The sequence below is a fragment of the Giraffa tippelskirchi genome, chromosome 4 (genome assembly GCF_054371585.1).
Source record: "Giraffa tippelskirchi isolate mGirTip1 chromosome 4, T2T-mGirTip1v1.2.pri, whole genome shotgun sequence".
Classification (NCBI taxonomy): domain Eukaryota; kingdom Metazoa; phylum Chordata; class Mammalia; order Artiodactyla; family Giraffidae; genus Giraffa; species Giraffa tippelskirchi.
This window is the reverse complement of record NC_137278.1, coordinates 51296492-51320103: the sequence shown is the minus strand read 5'-3', so window position 1 is coordinate 51320103 and position 23612 is coordinate 51296492. Positions and strand designations below refer to the sequence as shown.

Here is a 23612-nt window from a genome sequence, read left to right as displayed (position 1 = left end):
AGTCTGTACAGGGACTTTCCTACACAAGGAAACACCTTCCTGGCTGGGAGAGGAACACTTTTGCCTAATTCATATAAAGAAATATAGACAGTCAAACAAAATTAGAAGACACGGGATAAAACGAAAGAATAAGATAAAAATATCAGGGATAAATTATGAAAAAGAGAAAAATACTTGACTTGATAAAGAGTTTAAAGTGCCAGTCATAAGAACGTTCACCGAACTCTGGAGAAGAATGGAGAAGCATACTGAAAACTTTCAACAAAGAACCAATGAGTGCTGTAGAACCAAATAATTGAAATGAAAACTGCACTAGAGGAAATCAATTGGTAATAAGATAATACAGAAGAATGTGTAAAAAAAAACCTGGAAAATAAAATAGTTTAAATTATCCAGAACAGTTTAAATCAAAATATCAAAATGAGAAAAAGATTTTTAAAAAATTAGAATAGTTTAAGTCTTTGTATGTTTGTTTTAATCCATTCAGCTACTCTATGCTTTGATTTGAACATTTATTCAGTTACATTTAAAGTAATTATTAATAGGCATGCACATATTGCTGTTGTGTAACTTGTTTTCTTGTGGTTTTATAATTTATTTTTTGCTCCTTTCTTCTTTTTTGTGCTCTCCTCCCTTGTGATTTGATGACTAGCTTTAGTATTTATACTTTATTTGGATTCCTTTCTCTTTTGTATCTGTGTATCTGTTACAGATTTTTGGTTTCTAACTATCATGAGGTCTATACATAAAACATATGGAATGCTTCACAGATTTGCCTGTTATCCTTGCACAGAGGCCATGTTTATCTCCTCTTTACCATTCCAATTCAGTAAATGTGCTGTGGAATCTAGCATTGAAGGGTTTACTTTCATTAATTTTGAGTGAACAATGTGAGACTCAAAACAGTGCGAGTTAGTGAACTGTTGCTACTTCAAAAGTCACCACTTCAAGATTTAGTGTCTTGAGAAGACAATAATTATGCATTTTTTGGTCAGGTCTTGATTACATTGTATAGTAAGTGAGCTGATTTGTGTGTAAAACAAGAACTTATGGAGTGAGAGAAATATTTGTAAACAATATATCTGATAATGTGTTAATATTCAAAATGTGTAAGAAAGTTACATAACTCAACAACAAAAACAATTTGGTTTTAAAATGGCCAAAGTACATGAATAGATAATGTTGAAAGAAAACATCTAGAACATGAAAAGGTACTCAACATTTCTAATCATCAGGGAAATGTAGATCAAAACCTCACATCTGTTAGGATGGCTATTATCAAAAAGACAAGAGATAGTAAATGTTGCCAATAATTTGGAAAAGAGAGGAAACCCTGATACAGTTTATTCCTGGCAGGAATATAAATTTGTATTTTCAGTATGGAATACAGGTTGGATGGTGGTCAAAATATTAAAAAAAAAAAAAAAGCTATCATATGATCTAGCAATTCCACCTTTGAGTATTTATTCAAGGGAAATGAATTTACTATCCTGTAGGTATAGACTCATTCCCACGTTGATTCCAGCATCATTCATAATGACCAAATATGAAACAAGTCTAAATAACCTGTGTCTACTGGTGTATGAATGGAAAAAGAAAATATGAAATCTATGTATACATGATGGAATATTTTTCTGCCATAAAAAGAAGAAAATCTTGTCATTTGGGGGAAAAAAAAACAACAACATGAATGGGTCTTCAGACATTATGCTAAGTGAATCAAGTCAGTCAGAGAATGATGAATACTGTATGATCTCACTTTTTATGAAATTTAAAAACATCAGACTCACAGAAATAGAGTAAAATGGTGATTGCCAAGGGCTGAGGGGTGGAGGAAATGAGGAGATGACAGCTTAGATAGAAATACAAAGGCCAAAAGGCCATAGATTTAATATTTGATATGCATTTGATTTACTACTTTCTGATAATTCTCATTAAAACTTTTCATTTTTATTTAGCCACTCAGATAGTAAGATGATTGAGGAATATTTAAAAATATATTCTCACATATTCTACTCCCCCTAGGGCATTTTATCATAGGTAGAGATACAAAATAATCAAAGGTATGACAGGTTAAGGGCTTCCCTGGTAGCTCAGCTGGTAAAGAATCCACCTGCAATGAGGATCCCCTGGAGAAGGGATCAGCTACTCACTCCAGTATTCTTGGCCTTTCCCTGGTGGCTCAAATAGTAATGACTCCCCCTGCAATGAAGGAGACCTGTGTTCGATCCCTGGGTTGGGAAGATTCCCTGGAGGAGGGGATGGCAACCCACTCCAGTATTCTTGCCTGAAGAACCCCACGGACAGAGGAGCCTGGCTGGCTACAGTCCATTGGATCCCAAAGTGTTGGTCACAACTGAGCAACTAAGCACAGCACAGCACATGACACATTAAAGAAGTTCAGGAATGTTCACTGAAATACATAACACAAAACGGAATTAGCTATAGCTCTACTAATTTCACGGAGAAGGTAATGGCAACCCACACTAGTACTTTTGCCTGGAGAATCTCATGGACGGAGGAGCCTGGTGGGCTGCAGTCCATGGGGTCGCGAAGATTCGGACATGACTGAGCGACTTCACTTTCACTTTTCACTTTCATGCATTGGAGAAGGAAATGGCAACCCACTCCAGTGTTCTTGCCTGGAGAATCCCAGAGACGAGGGAGCCTGGTGGGCTGCCATCTATGGGGTCGCACAGAGTCGGACACGACTGACGCGACTTAGCAGCCGCAGCAGCAACTACTAATTTCACAATTATTTTACCATAACTGGAGGATTTTAAAGATTTTAAAGTTTCTTATTTCATGTCACTGAGCATCTTTTTACAGAATATCTGCTAAGCATAAAATGCTACTCTAGAAATGTAAGGAATGTGACTCTGTCTACATTCAAGGAGTCTAGTAAAGAAATATTAGTATGTAAACTGACAACTATAAAACACAGCATGGTGGTATCTGGGATTTCAGAAAGACTGTGATTAACAGGCAAGAGTATAGCAGCATCACAGAGTATCACAGAGGAGAAAGAGAATGTCAGAGGTGATTCAGAAATTTTCATGAAAGTAAAGTTCAGAGTAGAAGGCAAGTTAGAATCCTTCATTAAAAAAAAAAAAATCAGAGCAGTGAGTTAATTGCTAAGTTCATGCAACTAGCGTTCTCTTTGTAGAAAACGTTCAGCTGTATTCTGTCAATCAAAAGGAAGTAGTGGGGAAAGGGCATTCTGGGTAAAGAGAATAATCCAAGTTAAAATGGAGGCAAATACAATTTGCAAAGAAAGAAATGTGCTGCCATTAAATAAAAAGGGCTTAGTGAAAACTTTGGAATTAAGGAAAACAAAGTTTTTCTCCACATATTTGGCCTCCAAATGTATGTGTGTGTGTATGTATGTGTATTTTGCTTGTACCTATAATAGAGGCACAGAAATGTCTTTTCAATCACCATTAAGTACTCTAAATTTATAAATTTATATAAGATATTTCAGAGATTTATATACTTTCCTTCAAATACAGTGAAAAATATGTTATGACTGTTGGCATAATGTATTTTATTTCTAAACAACTTTATTGTTGAGGTATGATTGACATACAAAAACATCCATATTTCATGTATATAACAGGAAAAAATTTGAAATAACATATATCCATGAAACCATTACCACAATCTATGCCCTGAATATATCCATCATTTCTAAGTTTCTTAGAGCCCTCTTTATTTACCATATTTTGGGATAAGATTATAACATCTAACATAAATATACCTACTTATCAAAATTTTGTGTACAATATTTAAATGCTAAGATTTATATTAATTTATATAATTTCATTGAATACACAAAACTTGTGTTAGAACATAGAAGCTGTTTACAAATTTTCTAGTAAAACAGAGGAAACGTTTTTATAGCCCAGATTTTTTATTAAGAAAACAAGTTCAAAAAAGAAAAATAAGACTCAAACACTCGTGTTACTAGCTCTAAGTATAAGAATTTGCTCACTCCCAATAAATTCTTGTGAATGAAATTCTTCTTAAGTGTTAAAACATGTTCACTGGCTTTCTTGTATCTGATAGTGTAGAAGAGTCAAAGGATTAAAATATTATATTTTTGCTTACATGCCATTGTCTTTTTTATTTAAATTCCTCCCCCCCCATTCTTTTATTCTGTTTGTTTCTCTCTATTCTCCTTTATTTTCCCCAATGCCCTTTAAACTTCCTGTAGTTCTCTGTTTTTCTAGTATTTCTACTCATTTAGTTTTCAACTTGGAAATGTTTTATCTAGTGCTTTTCTGAATTTTTTAAGTTTCATTTCACACCTGCCTATTATCCAGCTCATACCTCTTGTCTCCAATATCTTTTTTTTTTCTATTTTATGTTACTTTTTGAAATGTTTGCTTACTTTTCTAAATTTTGAATATATTTTGAAATAGTAAGTTAGTATTATTTTCATGTTTGTGGATACTTCCTTCCCTATTATTGTTTATTGACAGAAATTATATTTTCATCTCTTTTCTCACCTTAACCTGTTGTGTTTGATGTGAGTCCTACTCTGGGCAGTGTTCTGCTCTCAATACATACTAGGCTCTTTACTTCTTAAAAGGCATATGTTCTGAAGATTTCTGAGAAATGTACACACTTAGACTCATCCTGACCTTTTGACTGGTCCAATCAGCTAGAGCAAGACAAATTACCTGCAGGGTTAAATAATTTTCTAATGGAATATATATTGATTTGGATTGAATTGTTTATTTATATAAATTATTCTCCTCAGGAAAAATCAAACATAGACCTTGTACCATTTAATGAAGGTAACAATAGCAACTGAATTATGCATTTTAGAGAGTTTGTTTCAAAGTTTTTAAGTGATGGATATTACCTTGATGAAGATCAAATATTATGAGTTGTGGTTAAAACACAGACTCTAACATCAGACACTTGGAGTGAAAGAAAACTGCCTCTAACTCTGACTAGCCTAATGCAGGTAAATTTACTCTTACTGGGGTAAGTCTACTCAGGTATCAAATGAGGATAATAATAGTATCAAAGAAAAATAGTTGTGATAACTAAATTAATTAATACATCTGAAGAGTTTAAATATGTCTCATAAAGCAAGTAGTTACAGTTTAAGAAAAATAGTTGCTTAAACTATTTTTAACAAAGTAGTTAGCAAAAATAAATAAATTAGATTTTAGGCAATGCTCTGTTTTATAGAAATAACTTTCAAAACTCTGAATACATTTTATTTAAAATAGAATAAAGGAACAAGAGAATGTTGGTAATATACACTGAAATTTTATGATAGAATTTTCATCAAAATGATGTAAGAAATTTTACAGAAACTGTGAAAGGGAGAGAAATACACTAATTTCTATTTTTTAAAAGCTTGAGAACATAGTAAACATATATGCTGCTGCTGCTGCTGCTGCTAAGTCACTGCAGTCGTGTCCGACTCTGTGTGATCCCATAGACGGCAGCCCACCAGGCTCCCTTGTCCCTGGGATTCTCCAGGCAAGAACACTGGAGTGGGTTGCCATTTCCTTCTCCAATGCGTGAAAGTAAAAAGTGAAAATGAAGTCACTCAGTCGTATCCGACTCTGAGTGACCCCATGGACTGCAGCCTACCAGGCTCCTCCATCCATGGGATTTTCCAGGCAAGAGTACTGGAGTGGGGTGCCATCGCCTTCTCCAACATATATGCAGAAGATGTTTATTATAAAAATGAAAAAAATAGTTTTCTTTATCATATTAATGTGATTCCGCCTGACTGTATACATTCTAAGCAGATATACACACAAACACAGATTAAATCATGCATAAAAAGTCCAGTGGTATTGAAGAGAGTGAGGAGTCTACATGCAAGTAAAAATGGATTTCAACTCTACCTCCATTACCATTCTACTGGATGACCAAAATTCTTCAGATATATAAAAGAGAAAGAAGGGCATATACTTGAATTAGTTACCATTTCATTAAAGAAAGAGTTTTGTGGTGAAAATGAAAGTTGCTCAGTTGTGTCTGTCTCATTGTGACCCTATGGACTATACAGTCCGTGGAATTCTCCAGGCCAGGATACTGGAGTGGGTAGCCTTTCCCTTCTCCAACGGATATTCCCAACCCAGTGGTGAATTCATATTAATAGAAGATTGACTCTATATTTATTTTTACATATAATAAATGGCATGGATTTGGAAAATCATCATATATTATTAGCTGTGTGATCTTAGGCAAGTTATTCAATTTCTCTTTGCCTGTTTCTGGAAGAAGGATAATTATGATGCTTATTTCAAAATATTGTTATTGAGATAGGATTGGTTTAGATAACTTATATTAAAGCTTTGGAACCCCAAGAAGCAATTAGTAAGTTCTCAACATATTATTTTCATTTAATCTGAATTATCTTCTGTAAGATAATGGAAACTTTATATTGGTCTCTACTCCCAGTTTCTGTTGCAGGGCTCCTTAAACCCTTATAAATCTCTAATGAAAAGAACACTTGAAGAATCTTCTGTTTTAATGAGTTGATTCTGCATGGGATCCTGGATGGCTCTGATTACACAAGGACAGAAGTTCCTGTGCTCAAGACCTGCCATATCTTGCCCTTTGTATTAGTTCATCTGGTTATTCACCTTTATCATTTAGCATATCTTTTAATAAACTGATAAACACAAATGTTTCCATGATCCTTGAAATTGTTCTAGCCAATTAACTGAACCCAAAGAGAGAGTCACTGGAACCTCCTAGCAGATGGCTGATGAGAAGCGCAGATAATAACCTGGGCTTGAGACTGACCTCTGAATTGCTGCGGGGATAAAGGGGAAAGGCTTGTGAGACTGAGCCCTTAGTCCACGGGATCTGATGCTTTTTCGGGGTAAAACATGTAAGAATTGAGTAAATTTCAGGAATTGCAACTGATGCCACAGAGAACTGCTTGGTGTGATGAAAAACCTTCACACATCTGGTGATGAGAAGTGTTAAATGTTTTGAGTGAGTATAATAGTAAAAGAAACTCATAGGGAAGAAATACATAATAAGGAAAAATTGGGTTTTTATCTATACAGAAATAAAAAAGTATAGGTTTTTCCTTTACACCTGCCATTTCTAGTTTCTATTTTGATGTATCTCTTATACTCATTATTATCCGCCGGGAAACTTTCCCCCATAGTCCCAAATTAAGTTGCATTTTCTTCTTTCCACTTCAAGAAACACCCTATGGTGTTTTGTATTGATATTAATATAATATGTTGATTTATTTGTCTCCCTCTCTAGGTCATGAGTTTCTTGGGAGCCAAACTACATCCCATTCTTCTTTATATCATTTAGACTTCCATCTGTGTCTCAAACAAAGAAGCATGGCTTAAACCAGAAATTGATTGGATATAGGATACAAAGTATTAACATTTCAGAATAGAGTTTATTTTGTTTAAGCCTTCATATCTTCTTTCTGGGCTTCCCAGCCGCTAGTGGTAAAGAACATGCCTGCCAATACAGGAGACAATAAGAGACACAGGTTTGATCCCAGGTTGGGAAGATCCCCTGGAGGAGCGCACAGCAACCCATTCCAGTATTCTTGCCTGGAGAATCTCCATGAACAGAGGAGTCTGACACGTTCATAGTGTCCCAAAGAAACAGACACAACTGAAGCTACTGAGTACAGAACAGCACATCTCCCTTCTACATAGAAACTTTCTATTTGTCCTTAAGATAAGATTTTTTTTTTTCACTCTGCTACAATGAAATGGCATGTAATGTGTTGCTTTCATAAATAACCAGGAGGCAAGTCAGCCATGTCAAGTATATATGAAAACAATCAGCCACACAGAGGATTGCTAGTTCACTGGTGGTGACTTAAGACTTCATAGTATGAATGGAGTTTACAGTTTATCCGAAAGGCCTGAATGCTTTGCAGAATTGCTTTCCATCTCTTTATGTGATATTTTTCCATGTAGTACAGCCCAATGCCTCCTACCAATTTCAGGACAGATGTTATTTCACTAGAATTTTGTATAATCTTATTCAAAGATTTCTTCTCTTTTTTAATTTCAAATGAAGTTAAGTCTTCTGCCTTCAGCTTCTTTTTCTTTAAGTAATAAACATTGGAATTGAGCAAGCATCATTTAATCAGCATGATTATGATGGTATCTGCAGTTGCTGATAAGTTATTGCATCATTCCTAACTAGATAATAGCCCAAACTTACAGAAAAATGAGTCAAATGTAACCTAATTTTTAGATTCAGATGAAGCTCAGGAGAAGTAACTTGTCTGTGTCAGTGAGAAAGGTAAGATTGAAATTCAGATCCCTTATTCAACATTGGCATTTGTCAACTGACACTTGAGGTGACAATAATAAATAAGGTAAGATTGCTATCTTGGGGAACCTATGATGTGAGAAGAAGTTAGAAAGATTAACAGGACCATGGGAACAGAAAATGAACTAATACTCATCCACAGTGAGTAAGATCTGGAAAGGTCTCATAAAAAGGTGGTTTTTTGGTTGTTCCTGGAAGGCTAAGTAGTGGTTTCATGCATATATGCTTAGTCGCTCAGTTGTATTCCACTCTGAGACTCCATGGACTGTAGGCCCCCAGGCTCCTCTATTTAATGGTTAAAAATTAATTTAGGTGAAGAATAACATACTTGTCAACTCAAGATAGATCAATATTTATATTAAAATGTGGAAATTAGATCTTGAGTCACCTTAAATCCAATATGTCACCTTCAGCCTATATAATGTGCTTCATGAAGTACAATGTTTTGGAAATTTTCCTGACCTTTCTCCACCTGAAGTTGAAGTTCACACATATTAAAATACTTTTCTGGAGGGTAGGCTTCCACACTGTTTTTTGCCTAGATACCTTGAACATAGGGAGCTTCTCACTTTTTTCTAGAGAACTGACATTCAGGAAATGTTTTGTATTACCTGGTTGCTATCTGTATCTTTATCCTCACTTTATTGCTTTCAGCTCTTTATTTGGATTTGACTCATGTTTCCTCATACATTTATCTTATTCTTGAAATAATTTTCTTTATTCCACATTGGCCAACCTAAAACACCACATGCCTTCTTCCATACTTCAAAACAAAATACTATCCTCATGTCACTGGACACAGAAGCAAGGTAAGGGTATAAGTCTTCTTCTCCCTTCCATGTTCTAAATTAGAATTATTCATTTCTTAATTATTTTATTAAACTTAAGATATACTGTATATAGTTAATGTAGTTTTTATTCTTTATTATGATTTTATTCATTATTCAAGGGCTCTGTTTCTATATACTGAGGATTCTTACATCTAACCCAATATTCTTTTTTCATTCTTTATTTTGCTATAATTCTTGGGAATGCACTGACCTTGGCAGCAAGTCATCAAATAATCTACTCATTTATTTCCTAGATTTTCTAAGTTCAAATAATGTTCACATACTTTTCCCTTGATCAGGCATTTTGAATGGATTCCTAGCCAGGAAGGCCTAAATTGTTAGAAGTGCTTCTTCATCTCTCAAAATGATGAAAAGAAAGCTCAAGTTGTGCTAGTTATATCACATAAAACAGACTTCAAGATAATACATTCCTGTTGATAAAGACATGATCCTATCTTTGTGAGGTAGAAACTTGGAGGACATGGATTTCTTGGGATCTATATTAACTCCTGCTGAATAGAATGTGGATGCCAGAGAAGAGACATTCTAATTCGGACAAGCAAAGTTCTTATCTCTTTTTTGTTTTCAAATGGAAGCGAGAAGAGTGCATGGGATTGATTTTAACTGCAATGTGTAGAATACTTGGATTTCATTTTACTTTCTGCAAACAGAGATTTATGGGAAATGAATGCAGTCACTACATATCAAGAAATAATTTTGGACTGTGTGTATAATTACCACACATCAGAAAAGATCTGGAAGAGCCTAGACTTTGCACATTTTATAGAGCTGCCATGTTAACCAGTCCTAAACTGTCTGAACTGAAAGCTCTAGAAATATCTATGAGATGAACTTACATTATTTAAAAGACATTGCTATTTTGATGTTTCTTGTTTTGTGCAAACATCAGTTCAGTTCAGTCACTCAGTCATGTCCAGCTCTTTGCAACCCCATGGACTGCAGCACGCCAGGTCTCCCTGTCTATCACTAACTCCTGGAAACACTCAAACTCATATCCATTGAGTCGGGGTTCCCATCCAACCATCTCATCCTCCGTCATCCCCTTCTCCTCTCGCCTTCAATCTTTCCCAACATCAGGGTCTTTTCCACTGAGTCAGTTCTTCGCATCAGGTGGCCAAAGTATTGGAGTTTCAGCTTCAACATCAGTCTTTCCAATGAACATTCAGAACTGATTTCCTTTAGGATGGACTGGTTGGCTCTCCTTGCAGTCCAAGGGCTCTCAAGAGTCTTCTCCAACACCACAGTTCAAAAGCGTCAATTCTTTGGCACTCAGCTTTCTTTATAGTCCAACTCTCACATCCATACATGATCACTGGAAAAACCATAGCCTTGACTAGACAGAATTTTGTTGGCAAAGTAATGTCTCTGTTTTTTAATATGCTGTCTAGGTTGGTCATAACTTTTCTTCCAAAAGGTAAGCGTCTTTTAATTTCATGGCTGCAGTCACCATCTGCAGTGATTTTGGAGCCCCCCAAAATAAAGCCTGCCACTGTTTCCACTGTTTCACCATAAGTAATCTTAAATATTATATTCAGCTTTAATATATAATTTTTTATTTGTCTGTCTAGTTCTTTTCATTCATTCTTAACATTCTTTTTGAGGTTCCATTCTTCTAACAACTTCTTAAAAACTAGTTGTCCTAGGATCTTTTCTTAGATGTCTGCGCTCTTCAATATCTACAATTTTGCAGAATACACTTATTTTTAATTACACAGGTTTTAATCTCACTCTCATAGACAAGTTGTTTTAGCCCAGGTATAGTTGGACATGACTGAGTCTCTAAGCATGTAAGTATGCTATATACAACTGCTAGTTAAACATCTTTACTTCAGTATTCTACCATCATTAAAAGTCAACTGTAAATATTGAACTCACCATCATTCCTTAATTCATTCCCTAAATTTATTTTTCTCTGTACATTCTTTATTTCAACAAATGACATCATCGTTCACATATTAATACAAACCTAAAATTCTAAGTTATTCTAAATATGTCTTTCTATTAAAATCTTCATATCATTTAATCACAAACTCCTGTGGATTATACTTTTAATTTACTCTCTTGGTTCATCATGGTCCTCTCTTTTTTACTTTAAAAATTCTATTTTGACATAAATAGAGTGATATCTGTTCTTGTATGCCTGCACTCTCCATTCTCAATTGGTAAAATATTTGCAAGCCTATAGCCTCTGAGATGGAAATATCATTTTGCATACCAGAAAAACATGATTTATTAGAAAAGAACTGGGCAACTAACTCAAAGACATCATCCATATGCTCCTCAATGACTTAACGCTCAGAATTTAAAAAGTGATAAATGTGTTCAATCCAATCCTTGTTTCAAGATTAAGTTTAGGAATTTGAGAGATTGCTAGATAACATGAGAAATGGAACTAAAAGTTTTGTAAATCTAACAGTCAAACAAGTCATGGCTGTGTGTGTGCATGTGTGTGTGTACATGTGTGCTCAATCGCGTCTGACTCTTTGTGACCCCATGGACCATAGCTAGTCTACCAGGCTCCTCTGTCCATGAGATTTTCCAGGAGAGAATACTGGTGCAGATTACCATTTCCTACTCCAGGGGATCTTCCTGACACAGGGATTGAACCCACCTCTACTGAGTCTTCTGCATTGGCAGGTGTGTACTTTACCACTGAGCCACCTGGGAAATTTCAAATCATGGTGATATTATGTAAATATAAAAAAGCTAGTTGTTGTGAGAGTAGAAACTTCAGGAGATGTGTAGAAAAATAGGGACAAGACATCATTCAGTGCTGACAAATGAGAGTTCATATTGTCTGACATTTCAGTTTACGTATGGTCTATTGGATCTCCATAAGATTCTGATTTTTGCATCTTCACTTATAACCTTAAAATAAATTCCTCTTTCACTGAATGAGCGTAAGCATATATTCCTGCTTATTATGAGCAAAAGAGACTTAAACCAAATGACTAAAACATTATGAGAAATAGGAGCAGCATACATACCAATGGTACTGTCTTCTTCAGTAAAGAAACATTGTTCTTTCCTGGCCTCATTCAGAAATCTTACTATCATTCTTTGATATCTTATTATCAAGTGACATATAACATTCATATAGGGTCACTAAACTTGTTTGTGGTAGAATCTGGATATTCTCAACATCTTGGAAAATATTCACTAAGTGCATTTTTATTGTTCTCCACTGTCACTCCTATCAGCATGTCCAGAATAAATGGAATAATAAAATTTAGTGTAGTTTATGTATCAAATGAAGCAATGGTAAATACAATATGACTGAAGAGACATGAAATGTGAATTGTCAATCAGTGGCCTACATCTATCAGTAAGAAAATATGGTTTTAAATTTGTAAAAGTGAAAATCTGGGTAACAATCCAATGAAAAACATATTTAATAGGATTTTGTTGTTGTTGGGAGCCATGGCAATGGGGTTGTGAGTTCTAAGCCTAATGCATTATACTATCATTTTATTTTGGTGTCTTAATTAAAGCAGAGACATCACTTTGTCAACACAGGGTTGTATAGTTACAGCTATAGTTTTTCCAGTAGTCGTGTGTGGATGTGAGAGTTGGGCCACTATAAAGGTTGGGCACCAAAGTATTGATATTTTCAAACTGTGGTGCTGGAGAAGACTCTTGAGAGTCCATTGGACCGCAAGGAGATCAAACCAGTTAATCCTAAAGGAAATCAACCCTGAATATCCATCGGAAAGACTTATGCTTAAGTGGAAGCTCCAACACTGATGTGAAAAGTATCAGGTGGACAAAGTATTGGAGCTTCAGCTTCAGCATCAGTGGAAAAGACCCTGATGTTGCAAAAGATTGAGGGCAAGAGGAGAAGAGGGTGGCAAAGGATGAGATGATTGGATGGTATCACTGACTCAATGAACATGAGTTTGAGCAAACTGCAGGAGATAGTGAAGGACAAGGAAGCCTAGCATCCTGCAGTCCATGGGGTCGCAAAGGGTTGCACATGACTTAGCTACTGAACAACAGCAATTAAACTACCAGTATCATGGACTTCAAGCCACAGGTCTAAGAAGCCAAAAAAAGATTTCCCTATGGGTGATGTACACAACGGATTACTGTTGTATAATATAAACCTGAAGTGGTATGGAAGATAGATGGGAGAGACAGTGGAATGTGTTAGAAGAACACTGCAGTTCTCTATGACTACCCACAAGATTGATTCTGTATGACTGCCCACAAGATCACAGAGAAAAAACTGCTTATTTTATTTTTCTTGAAATTGTCAGCAAATTAGCTATTTTTATTATTTAATTGGCTATTGAATAGAAAGCTACCATATATTTCAAACACGGGCAGAAACTTGACATTCTTTTGATGATACTTGAGGGCCTTTAGAATCTAGTGCAGGCGTATGCTTACTGCTCAGAACAAGAGTTAACATTGCAATACACTTCAGAGGGAGGAAATGCTAATCAATAAAGTTGCATTTGGTAAAGTCCTGAGTAACCTGCTTTCACCCTTTTGCAGATGGCAAGATTGGGAAGCCTGGATCTTAGGAAAAGAGCAGACAATCATAGGTATAATGGAATTTTATATTTCCAAAGACATGCAGTTCTCTTTATCCTCCCATTAAAACAGCATATTTTCTTGTGCCTATTTTGTTAGATATTTTCGACTAATAGTGCAAGGTAAGAAGGGCTTAGAAAACAAACATATCTCTTCCCTTCCAGTTGCTTATAAACTAGTTGGGTGGATAAAACATCTATAATACAATTCGGGAACACTTTATGCAAACGATAAAAGTTCTTGTTGTTTTTTGTAGGGCACTGCTTCTGCTTTGCAAAGATAGGATAGGGTAAATTATTTCCTTCTTTATAATAATAGGTCTTTTTGCATGCCTGAATCTAATACTAACTCTAGTTTTATAACTTGTAGCTGAAATTCTATATCAAGTGAAATGCAAAAAAAAATTGTACATCAGTCATCTTTTAAAAGCACACAAGTTCTTTTTCTAAGCAAGGAAGCTTCAGTCTGAGGCACTTTCTGGAGTATTCTGCTAGATTTTATTCTAGGTCATATTCAGTATTCTTATCAATATTACACATTGCAGCATTTATATTAATCATAACAATTAATTTTTAGAGTGACTTTAAGATGAGAGAGAGCTAATGGAAGGTACACACAACATCTATTAAGATATTGTAAAACATATATAAATGTAACCTTTAGATATTTAATACTAAGTTAACACACATTACTACTAAAATAAAATAAAATTTTGTAGACATGAGGAAACTATTATTTTTCCTATTTTTATTTTGATGATTACTTAATTTTGCTTGCTCACTTGCTTCAGTCATGTCTGATTCTTTGCAGTCCGATGGACTGTAACCTGCCAGGCTCTTAAATCCATGGGATTTTCCCAGCAAGAATACTGGAGTATGCTGCCATGGCCTCCTCCAGAGGATCTTCCCAAACCAGGGATCGAACCCTCATGTCCTGTGTCTTCTACATTACAGATGGATTCTTTACTGCTGAACTACCAAGAAAGCTAGGTTACTTAATCTTAGAAAATCGTAAATGCCCAGATATCAATGTATTTATCGTTATTTATAGAATTTATGTGTTTAGGGGGAACCAAAAGTCCACTTGTGCATCTGAGGAAGATGGATCTCCAAAAATGAGATGCCAACCTTGAAAGCAGAAATTTAAAATATTGAGTAATTTTCCTGGAATGCTATGTGTTATAAACATGAAATAGAGCATGTGACCTGGGAATAAGAAACCTCAATTATTTTTCTTCCACAGATAATCAGGAGAGAAGGGTTTCTATGCTTTATATACAATTTGGTTAACACCTTCACTTTTGAGATTGACTTAAAATAACACTTTTTTTTTCCTTTTCTTATTAAGTCACTGAACTTCAAAAGTAAGTTAAGATTTTATGAATTACACAAACTGACTTTGTTCTTTAGCTTTTCAATATTTTCCCAGGTCTCCAGGAATGTAACACCGATGAGGAAAGAGTTTGAATTCTAACATGTCCTCTTAGCATGCAATCAGATCTGACAAGAATAAGTCCAAAGCAGGAGATTCACAGAAATGGTTCCAGATTTCTCTATGTTCATTAAAAATAGCCTTTGTTCATAGAGAAACTTTAAGGATATGAGGAATTTAGGGAAATTTCTGGAATTAAACAGATGATAATTGTGAGCACTAATGTGAGTCTAAAACAAAATTGTGTGTTCTATAGGTAATTATGAGAGGAAATACATGTTTAGTTCCTCTGAAGGAAAATATTATTCATCATGAAAAGAACTCTGCTTTGGGGATTACTGTAGCTCATGAATCTGCTAGGACATACATTAGCACTCTCTGTGGACAGAAAACAGAGGGAGTTTCTCATTCCAAAAAAAAAAAAATATGTATATATATATATATATATATATATATCTCAAACAGTTCTGGGACTCTATAATATGGCATTTTTCAGCAGTTAGAAATATAGTAAGTAGCTCTGTAACATTAATCAAACTCAAAATACCCAATTAACAATGGCTACCCTCTTCTTTGCTAACTGGGAAAATCTTGTAGATGACTCCAACTAATCTTGGAGAAACAGCAACGAATGATCCTGATAAAAAGAGACCTTACTCCTCTACCAAGGAATTGAACTTGTGTAGCCTGGATAAAAACCATGACTCCTACCTACTAAACCACCAAGGGTTATAGGCTAGAAGCAAAGTTTCCCTGACTCTTACCCTTATTGAAAGCAAAATTGTTTATAGGAGGCAAAAACTTTGAGAATAGATACAAAGTTTATTATTAGAAATTCAGCATGACAAAGTGGGAGAGCACACAGAGAAACAGTTTGTTTATTTAAGACTGAAGCAAGGTAGAAATACACACCTGGAAAGAAAGGTTATGGGGGAGGAGAGCAGTAAAGAGGTGATTTAAATCACTTATATGGACGGTCCTTCCAGGTCTTTGTTTACCTTTGGAAAATTATCTTTTTTTCTTTTTTCACACCTGACCATTCCTAAAACCCTCCCCAACATGCATGTACAGACTTTTGCTAAGAGGGATCCCATTGCAAAAGCATGTGGGTGTATGTGTACACTTATTATGGGCCATTATAATAAGGTGGCCAAAAAAACCACCTCCTTTTTTGACCTTCAAGGATTCTTCCTGCACGTGTGCAGACAGGGAAGTTTTCCTTGACCTCAGGAGTAGTCATCTTATCTTTTTACTTCAACATAGGTAAGCTTCTGTCACCAGCTTTGTCCTTGGAGTGTGTATGGGTAAAAGAATAAAGACTCAATTTTACTCCACTTGACAAGCACTAGGTGTCCAGTCCAGGGGCCATCTATTTTCTATCTCACACCCACAAATCTCCCTCTTCATCTGTGCTGATGCCTCTCCACAGTGTATATTTTTCTTTGTTTCAGCAGTACTTAAGGATTTCTACAGAAATAAAATATGCTGGAAGATCTAGGGGAACCAATGACAAGAGAGTGAGTAGGATTTGTCATGAATTTTCTTACATGTATCATATGTGGGGCAGACAGTGGTTGCAAATGGAGACAGAATGTTGCTAATCTGACTTGGAAAAGATAAAGATCATTTGCTGATCCCTGGAAAGAGATCCGTAAGAGTAGATGATAATTTTTTGATGTTTTTAAAAGGTGTATCAGATGATAAGCCCTGCAGAGAGATAGGTGTATATAGTAAACCTGGTACTCAATTTGAGGTTCTTAAGAGAGCTCTTGAGATTACAACTGTGGATGAATTACCCTGTCCAAGTAGTGAAACATGCAACTGACTAAAATAATTGAGAAAATAAGTTAAAATAAAATTTTAAAAAACAACATAAAATTGCATCTTAAGCATTGGATAAATTAGTAGTGGCGACAACTTGCAAGATGTGTCTAAGAGTGGTGATCCTTTGACAGTGATTGAGAAAGGGATGAATGGGTCTACATCTACTGGTTTTTAAGAATTTTAAAAATAAATTAAATAGTATTTATGGAATGTATGAAACAGTTAAAAATATGTGACCAGGAAAATTTGACTCAACTTAGGGGAAAGTAATGGATTATGGTGTGAGATGATTAGTGAGATGCATGGAAGTTCTTCTTTTTTCCTATTTCAGATATGTTACTTGGCTTCTGTTTGAAGACTTTGGAACAGGAGGGAGGTTTTCACCAAAGATGAATCCCTGTCCCCATACGTACTTATTCTGAAGACGAACAATATCTTATGGGAATCTGTGGCAGAACCAGCACAGTTTAGCCAGTTGGCCCATTTTAAAGGGCTGACTTCCAAGCTCCCTCACTCTAATCACTCAAAGAATAGGAATGACCTGAACCAACATCCTCAGGGAATTTTCTCCATCTTCACAGTCTTGATATCAATGATCTCAGTGCTGCTCATGCTAGCTCTCTTGTGACTAGTTCCTACACATGCTTTCTGTATCTACTTAAATGTCACCCTTCCTGAGAAACCTCCATTAACCTATCTTTCTCATTTCCAGTTCCCTTCCCATTTTCTGAGTCTGGTAGCAAAGATACTTAAAAAGTTTTATTTATTCCTGAGCAAATATTATTTATTTGTTTAGTCTTTGATTCTCCCTTTAGAACATAAATGCCACAGGAGGAGAGATATTACACATTTTTTCTGCTATTCTTGCCTAAAAACATCTGTGATATAAGAACTAACTAATGAATGAATGAATCAGTTTCCCTGAAGAGATTGTGAATTCAAGGAAGTATTGCATAGGCCAAAATAAAACAGTTACGTTTGAAAGGCAGTAAATTATCTCTGATTATGATTGAAGAATTTGAAAAGAATTTTTAAATGACATTGTATTTCTTACTATGTGCAAATATGCTAAGTCGCTTCAGTCATATCCGACTCTCTGTGACCCCATGGACTGTATTCCACAGGGTCCTCTGTCCATGGGATTCTCCAGGCAAGAATACTGGAGTGGGTTGCCATGCCCTTCTCCAGGGGAACTTTCCAACCCAGGGATCAAACCTGAGTGTCCTGTGGCTCCTGCATCGAAGGACAGATTCTTTGCTCCCCTCTAGAAGGCAATGGCAACCCACTCCAGTACTCTTGCCTGCAAAATCCTATGGACAGAGGAGCCTGGTAGGCTGCAGTCCATGGGGCCGCAAAGAGTCAGACACGACTAGCGACTTCACTTTCACTTTTCCCTTTCATGAATTGGAGAAGGAAATGGCAACCCACTCCAGCGTTCTTGCCTGGAGAATCCCAGGGTTGGCGGAGCCTGGTGGGCTGCTGTCTATGGGGTCGCAGAGAGTCGGACACGACTGAAGCAACTTAGCAGCAAACACTGGAAAAAAAAATTTTTTTTTTTTGATAGGTAAGCTCACCATTGAAATTTATGCTCATTGCAATTAAAATTTGTCCTTAAAGATATTCAAATATAAAAAGAAACTTGAGACAATCACATCTATTCCAAACTGAAATCAGAATTATACAAATCACACTCATGAAAATAAAAGCTTATATGACAAAATTTTTCTAGACATAATAAAAACCAGGATTTCACAAAGCATCCATATTATTCCACATATTTCAATGTTATAGTAAGATTTGATGGAAAAATAAACTAGATCTTAAAACAGAAAATACATGACAATTGGATCCCTGACATAACAAAGACCATTCAGTAGTGTCATGTGCAATTAATTGATTAAAATATATATATTGTGTTGGCCACAAAGTTCTTCAGGATTTTTCATACATTATGGGAAAATCCGAACAAACCTTTTGGCCAACCCAATGTATTATGGGATGATGTAAATCAAATTATCTTATCCAATGTACTAAGAACATTATATTTAAATAACCTATTGACAAAGGAAGATGGTGATATAGCTTGAAAATATGCTACATGAAGAATACTGGAAGCACAGTAAGTCTGATTCTGGTGAGAAAAGAACTCAAAGTTGGTGCATTGTAGGGTGAAAGAGAAAAACATTCATTTTGTGTCATGTAGATAAAAGAAATGGGAGCAACAGAAGTTGCATCTTTAAAGATTCTACAATAAAGAAGATCTTACAAGAGCTATTGAAACAGACTCTATGGTTCCTTCTCAAGGGCTGTAGATAAAATTCTGAGCCATATCCTGTGAACTGTCTTGTAGATACTGAAACCCCCACTGGATTGGAAAAAAGTTAACCACATGATGACCAAATTTTAACCACAACATAAGCAGCCACAGTTTTCAGAATTAGCCTCAGAAATGGAAACAAACTTGTTTGACCCTGGAACTGAAGATTAATTGTACTCAGAACAATCAAGATGATAATGGTCAGACCATGGATGACCAATTCAAGATGCCTGGCAGAGATGACCATGCTGTTTCTGCATATAGTTCTCTCCCTTTGTCTCTAAAAACTCTTGTCCCCTGGTTGCCAGTCGGGTAGTTGGCCTTTGAACAGACATCTACTCTCTCTGTGACCCCCCACCTTGCTTGCCATCATCCAAAATAAAGCAAACTTTCCTTTCCACCAACCTGGTCTCTTTAATGGCTTTTGAGAATGACGAGCAGGACCCTGGCCTTAGTAACACTACTACAGAATGCATTATTGGTGATGATGGTCTTTCGTATCATTTTAATAACTTTTACATTGTCTTTGCAGTTCTTCAAGCAAAGACTAAAATGTTTAGGTTTTGAAAGAATTAACACTAGTTTATGCCAAATTACACAGGCCTTTTGTTTATCTCCTTCCCCAAAGTGGGACAAATTACATGAAAATTCAGGCATTTCTCAAACTCTGCCAACAACCTTCACTTTTGAGCACCAGAATAGTTCTGAAATATTGAACTCTAGACGTTTCTTGTTTCTTGTATTAAAATGCTATATACAGAATGTGCCTAGGTTTTCTTGCTTATGAATGCTATTATATTCATAGTCTTCTCTTCAGTGTAAGTCACTACATGATTATGCATGTAACTCTTGTTACCACCATTCTCCCCACTGCATTTGCTAAGCTGCAAAGAAACCAAGGTTGAAAATAGTCTTAAACTTAAACCCAAGAAAGAAAATAGTCTGACTGATGATCTACCTAGAAAAATAAATGAACCAATCTAAATACATTTCTCTACAGTTTTACTCCTGTGAGCTGCAGCTTATGAGAGAATTTAATTCATTAATTCAACAAATATTGTTGAGTATATCTGATGCTCCAGATATTTTGTTAAGAAAAAGAACTGTATTGGTGAACAGAGGTTAGTCTTTTATTTCAAAGAATTTTTAATGTTAAGTATTTAGAAAGTTAGAAGAAAGTTTTACAAATTTTAGACAAGATAGGGAAATTTATGAATAAAAGAACTGAAACTGTAATGAATGCAGTCTCTTTGACTTCACACTGTGTTTCCTTAGTATAGTCTATTGTCTAGCAAAGTTTTAGGAAAGTTCTTTGTCTTTTACTCCTTTCTCATTTTATTCATTGACACCAGAGCATTATTGGGAAGAAGCAGACAATCAAGAAAAGTGTTGACTGAAAGATATCACACAACCTAGGAGTGGTGAGTTAAATTTCATTCGAGTTCCTTCCTGAGGATTATAACCTAGGAGACAATTTCTCAGATACTCCTGAGTAACTGCTCCAATGAGGTAAGGCAAGAGCCAGGATATATGAGTTTTTCTGTTGGGAAAAAAAAAAATGTAGGAAATCATCAAATTATTACTGCTAATCACGAAGAACATTCCTCTCAAGTTAATAATTGCAGTGCTTTTGTGTGTACGGTGTATTGCTCTTCATCCTGTTCATGATGCCAATTGTCTCGCTGTTCACAGCATCTGCACTGTTGACCTAACCCAGGGTAGGCAAGGTGCAAGCTAAAACGCTGGAAGGAGACTTGAAGAGCCATAGGAAATGCAGACATGTTTATTCTCTCCTGGCTGATGCAGCAGCCAGCGGCCATAGCAGCAGCCATAACATAACCATGATAAAGCAATAACATAGTCATAACACAATCTCATATAACACAACCATGATGCTACTCCAATGTTGCCCCACTATTGTAGCAGTCAGGGCTTTCGTGGTGAAGGTCTCACAGGCATACTACACAAAGCAGCTCCTGACCGAGTGAGTACCTCCTGACATGCATGTGCAGTGCTATAAGTGATCTCAGCTGTTACATAAACCTCATGATGCGCCTGCACAGTGCTATAAATGATCTCAGCTCTTACACAGTCATTATTTACAAAACATGGGGCAAAAGATCCTGAACACCCCAGCTCAGCTAATTTGCTCTCTCCCCACATATGGAAAGATGCAAGAATCTAGGTTTGTTCAAATTATTCCTTAGATATACTTAACTATCTAGAGGCAATGTACAAAGCACAGAATGCTTCCTGTTTTTCTCCATCCTACATTCCCCTCAGTGTGCATTGTCAGTAGGTGATTGCACTGGCTAATGGCCTGATCCCTGTAGAACAGACATTATTACTGACCATGGTTTATTGTCTTCCTTAATCCTTAGAGATTGGTAAAACATTAGACAGGAAATTCAGGCAAGGCCATTTTGGGACCCTTGCTGCCTCAGAGGAGACCAAAATCAAGTAACGGTTTCCTGGGCTCACTCCCCTAGGCAGGGCACTGAAGAAGTAGTTCCCTATATGGGGTGGGGTGGGTTAGGGTTTGGGCTGGCGGGGTGGCTTAGTGGGTTGGCTGGTGGTGGTATGTGCAGGGAGCATTCACAGTAACCTGTTTTTGCTCCCAACACCCTGAAACCGTTTTTGCTCCTGGCTCTGGTTCTTTAGAAGTGGCAGTTGGGTTTTGGTTGTTTTGTATCTTGTGGTCTATAATTTGCCCCAGTTGCACATGCATGGAGTTATCTTTAGTCCCTTATAGTTTCATTGTATTGTGTTGCTGTAGGAGAGGGAAATGGCAACCCACTCCAGTATTCTTGCCTGGAGAATCCCAGGAACGGAGGAGCCTGGTGGGCTGCCGTCTATGGGGTCGCACAGAGTCGGACATGACTTAAGCGACTTAGCAGCAGCAGTAGCAGCAGATGTTTGTCCAGGTGAAGCACTGCAGCAAAGAGACCTAAGTTCCAGGTCCCAGGTCCCAGCATGCATCAAAATGGTGGGAACATCCTTCACTTATGAAAGCATCAAGAAGACTTCTCCCTCCTCCTTCACATTTCTCCACTTCATCGTGTGCAGTTACTCACCTTGCTGCTGTTCTCAGGCACTCAGTCATGTCCAACTCTTTGTGACTCCATGGACTGTAGCCCTTCTGCCCATGGAATTTTCCAGGCAAGAATACTGTAGTGGAGTGTTATTTCCTTCTCCAGGGAATCTTCTTGACCCAGGGATCAAACCCATGTCTCTTGCATGTCTTGCACTGGCAGGAGGATTCTTTACCACTAGAGCCACCTGGAAAGGCCTTTACCCCTTAGTCTGACCCATATTAAAAATAACTGAGCTACTGCTAGAATTTTTTAATGCTGAATAGAAGTGAGATGAGGAAAACAAAATAATGGAAGTTATTTTCATGATAATCAGCTGCTGCTGCTGCTGCTAAGTCGCTTCAGTCGTGTCCGACTCTGTGCGACCCTATAGACGGCAGCCCACCAGGCTCCGCCGTCCCTAGGATTCTCCAGGCAAGAATACTGGAGTGGGTTGCCATTTCCTTCTCCAATGCATGAAAGGGAAAAGTTAAAGTGAAGTCGCTCAGTCGTGTCCGACTCTTAGCGACCCCATGGACTATAGCCTACCAGGCTCCTCCGTCCATGTGATAATCAGAGATTCCCTCAAATGCTTTTGCAAGGGAAGTAATAATTCAAATAGAGAAGCAAAAATGTCTGGGGCTCCCAGTGGCCTCTCAATAGGTCTTGGAGAAACAACTCAGGAGACAGGAATTGAATTTACATTATGATACAGTGTAACTCTTTTTCTTATTTGCTATTCCACAGAATCAGTGAATGTAATGTCAAGAATTTCTATTGAGCACACATCCTCACTTACACTCAGCCATACCCCAAGGATTAAACAGAGTCATAAAAGATAAGTAAAGGAGATCCAGGAGTAGAAGGGCAAGGAATTTATGGGACTGATACTATTTTCTAACTGTTTCAAATTATGTTTAAATCCTGAAAGATTACATATTTTCTATTTTGTTTTATTTTCCCTATTAGTGTGTGTTTTTCAGTTCTGTCTATCAGTTCAGTTTGTGTCCAACTCTTTCTGACCCCATAAACAGCAGTACACCAGGCTTCTCTGTCTATCACCAATTCCAGGAGCTTGCTCAAACTTATGTCCATGATGATGATGTGATGCCATCACATCATGCAAAATGGTGATGCCATCCAACCATTTCATTCTCTGTCATCTCCTCCTCCTGCCTTCAATCTTTCCCAGGATCAAGGTCTTTTCCAATGAGTCAGCTCTTCTCATCAGATGGTCAAAATATTGGATCTTCAGCTTCAGCATCAGTCCTTCCAATGAATATT

General features: G+C 36.6%; 1 non-coding gene across 1 annotated transcript; it reads right to left on the bottom strand.

Moving 5' to 3' along the window:
- Positions 1-748: 748 nt before the first annotated feature.
- LOC145504059 (U6 spliceosomal RNA) lies at positions 749-854 on the bottom strand. Its single transcript, XR_014052045.1, has one exon. It is a non-coding gene; the product is annotated as a U6 spliceosomal RNA (small nuclear RNA).
- Positions 855-23612: the final 22758 nt, after the last annotated feature.